Source organism: Pteropus alecto, unplaced genomic scaffold, assembly GCF_000325575.1.
Source record: "Pteropus alecto unplaced genomic scaffold, ASM32557v1 scaffold73, whole genome shotgun sequence".
NCBI lineage: Eukaryota > Metazoa > Chordata > Mammalia > Chiroptera > Pteropodidae > Pteropus > Pteropus alecto.
Window position 1 is genome coordinate 2,512,059 of NW_006436284.1, and position 4,012 is coordinate 2,516,070.

General features: G+C 38.8%; 1 pseudogene; it reads left to right on the plus strand.

Moving 5' to 3' along the window:
- Positions 1-2,784: 2,784 nt before the first annotated feature.
- Positions 2,785-3,753, plus strand: LOC102896437 (annotated as a pseudogene).
- The last annotated feature ends 259 nt before the right edge of the window (positions 3,754-4,012 follow it).

Consider the following 4,012-nt stretch of genomic DNA (forward strand, 5'->3'; position numbering starts at 1 on the left):
GAATCAGTCACTGTAGACCTTCTAGAATGTGGATCCATAAGGGTATGAAATTCAAAGACAGATTTCAAGGACTTAAAAAGTAGCTGTAGACCATAAAAGCATATTATTCCTCAGACACGCTAACAAAGAAAAAAACAGAGAAATATGTAATATCTGGAGGGGGCACCAGAGTCAAGTGACAGTTTTTCAAGTTAAGTAATAGCGAAAGTAGCTGTAGACCATAAAAGCATACTATTCCTCAGACATGCTAACAAAGAAAAAAACAGAGAAATATGTACTATCTGGAGGGGGCACCAGAGTCAAGTGACAGTTTTTCAAGTTAAGTGATAGCAAATAAGTCGGAGCCAAGAAAGAGCGGGAAGATGAAGAGGAACACACCCTGAGTGGGAGGCAAGCGCTCAGAGGTTGAGAAGGCCGAGGTGCAGGTGCAGACAGTATACTTACTACCTAGACTTCATCACTAGAAGGATACAGTTTTACCATGGCCTTGAGGAAGTTCAGATTAAAATGAGTACAACTGATATTTTAAAGACCTATATTTCTCCTGAGAGGAAGAGATAAGTCTCTAAAAAGTACCACGAGGCAATGCTTCTTATTGGAAGGAATCTGAAGGCACTGATGCTAATGTTACCAGTTATGGTCAGCTAGCTGCTATGTTCTCTTTGCATTTTTAATCATTGGTCCAATTTAAGCCCAGAAATACTTGACAGCCGGATTTCAAAAAAATTGGTTGTATCCACCTCAAAATCATTATTTTTGTTCAAAAGAAATTTGAGAAATCAAGGGCTAATTTAAATAATTTGATGCAACGGAGACCTGAAAATGTCATACTTCAAACAAAATATTTAAGTAGATCACTGACTATTTTTTTTCCTTCACTCGACTTTTAGGCCATAGGGAGATCTGAGAGCACAGTAGTCTCAGAATTCAGCAAATTCCACTGTCTTAAAGTGGAAAAATGGGATGTGAAAGCAAGATCTGTGTAGTCAAAAGTCAGGACAGTAAGTGAAAGTGAGGAAGAGGGGAACAGGGTGAGTTTCAGAGTTAGGAAGGGAAGCTTGCAGACCATAGTAAGGAGTTTGGACCCATTGTTTAATGCAGTAGGATGATATTGTAGAGTTAATAAAAAATGTGATCTAATTTGTATATTACAAAAAAAATTCTGGAACCTGTGTGAAGAATAAATAATATCATTTGATCATATTATTACTTATGACTACTAGTTACAAGACTCATAAAAGCTTAATTCATTGATAACCTGTTTAGAAAAGAACCTTAACATGATTTTGGTGAAAGGGGCCTTAAAGACTCTCTAGTAGTTTCTTTAATTTCTTTATTTTACAGATAAGGATATAAAGGTCCATCGGTGAAATAACATACCCAGGTAATCCAACCAGTTACCAGTTGATCCAGCATTAAAATATGATTCTCTATTTACTTATCATTCTTCTCACAGTGCCTCATTTTCTCTCTTGGTTTTGCCACATTTCTTATATATAAGGTCTTTCTTAGATGAAGCATTGTAGGAAGGACACTGGCTTTGGATCATTTCAAGGATTCTTCCAGAAAACATGGAGAGTGTTGCTTAAAGTAGGCTCTATAGATCATCTAGGTTATTTGTTATAGATGTAGCAACTGATATAGAATCTCTGGGAATGGGACCTAATTGTTGCACCCTGAAGAAGGAAAAACTGGAAAAGTCCGAGAGCTGTCAGTTTTCACGATGGAGCACCTGTCAGTTATAACCAATTGTAAACAATTGTGATTGAGCTCTCTCCATTGGATATTTTCCCAGCATATGAAAAAATTCTCTTCATTTTATTTCTATTCCCACTCTCTTCAATACAGCTTTAATAGACTGTCTTAAAAAGAAGAAGTCATCTTGTGAATGAAAATAGCCTCCAAACTGTATATAGTCCTATGGGTAAACTCCCAAATCTAGGACAGTGGCTAATCTAATTACTAATAACCTGGTATTGTTCAAATAATAGAGACTGAGATATGATATATAATGATTACAAAAGGGAGAAAGGTGCAATTTATTTTAGAAATATATCCATCAAAAACTGTTATTTCAGCATAAGATTTTGTTATATGAAAAATTCATTTATATAAAACATCCTATCTGCTTAATAGTATATAAAGGAAGAGTTGTTGATAGTGTTTACCTTTTACTATTGAAAAACATTGAATTGTATTTGTTGGTTACTTCCTATAATTTTCTTGTTTCTGAATAAGGAATCTCGCTATGTACAATTTTAAAGTTTAAGTTGTATATTTGCTTCCCAAACCAGTAGCTGGTGGTGAGGTGTCCTTGAGGATGTGGCAGCCAACTCTGGGGCAGCAGCTCCTGAAGGACATTAATACAGTGACAGCAAACCCGGCTACTACTTGTTGAACTTTTACTTCATACTAGGTGCACAGTACAATCTTAATATGCATATCTTATTTAATCCTCTCAAGTAGGTATTATTATATTCATTTCATAAGCAGAAAAAAATATTATTTTATTTAGTGGGTTTTTTTTAATATATATATTAGAGAATTAATGTCAGTCCCCTGAATAATAGAAAAGTTTTCCCAGGTTTCTGAGTGAGGACTTGATCTATAAGAATTGTGAAGAATGTGAAAACTTCTGACACAGGGGTTACAACTAAAAGTATCTCAACCATTGGAATAGCTCTAAAATTACTGTCTTGGAAATGGTACAAATAGGCTCTCTGCTCCTCCCATTGGACAGACAGCTGTGTCTTCCTGTGCAGCGCCAGTTGCGACTGAGACACAATGGTTAAGGTCAGAGTGGATGGATTTGGCTGTATTGGGTGCCCGGTCACCAGGGCTGCTTTTAACTCTGGCAAAATGAGTATTGCAACCATCAATGACCCCTTCATTTACGTCACCTACATGTTTACGTGTTCCAGTATGATTTCACCCATGGTAAGTTCAAAGACATGGTCAGAGATGAGAATGGGAAGCTTATTATCAATAGAAAACCTATAACCATCTTCCAGCAATGAGATTCCACCAACATCAAATGGGGTGGTGCTGGTGCTGAATATGTTGTGGATTCCACTCATGTCTCATTACCTTGGAGAAGGCTGGGTCATCAATTCTACCTCTTCTGAAGATGCCCTCATGTTTGTGATGGGTGTAAACCATAAGTATGACAACTCCCTCAAGATTATCAGTCATGTTTCCTATACCACCAACTGCTTGGTCCTCCTGGCCAAGGTCAGCCATGAAAACTTTGGCATCATGGAGGGACACATGACCACAGTCCATGTCATCACTGCTACCCAGAAGACCGTGGAGGGCCCCTCTGGGAAGGTGTGGCATGATAGCCCAGGGGATGGCCAGAACATTATTCCTGCCTCTACCAGTGTTGCCAAGGTTATGGGTAAGATCACCCCTGAGGTGAATAGGAAGCTTCCTGGCATACCCTTCCATGTTTCTGCACCTACCTTGTCTGCTGTGGATCTGACCTGCCATATGGAGAAAGCTGCTAAATACGACGACATCAAGAAAATGGTGAAGCAGGAGTTGGAAACTCCTCTCAAGGGCATCCTGGGCTATAGTGAAAACCAGGTTTTTTCCTGTGACTTTAACAGTGACACAGACTCCTCCATCTTTGATTTTGGGGCTAACATTGTCCTCAATGACCACTCTGTCAAGCTCATTTCTTGGTATGACAGTGAATTTAGCAACAGCAACAGAGTGGTGGACCATATGGTCCACATGGCCTCCCAAAAATAAGAGCCCCCTGGACCACCAGCCCCAGTGGGAGGAAGAGAGGCCCTTAGCTACGAAAGAGTTCTTGCCCCAAATCAATCTCCCAACACAATGAAAATTTCCTGACCTCTAGTTTTCATTCTAGATTCCCTGAGGAAGGAGAGGGACTTAGGGAGCCTTCCTTTGTCACGCGCCATCAATAAAATTCACTCTACTCAGCCAAAAAAAAATTTAAAAAAAGGTAAAAACATAAAGAACATGAGGGCATTTTAGCTTTGCTTTT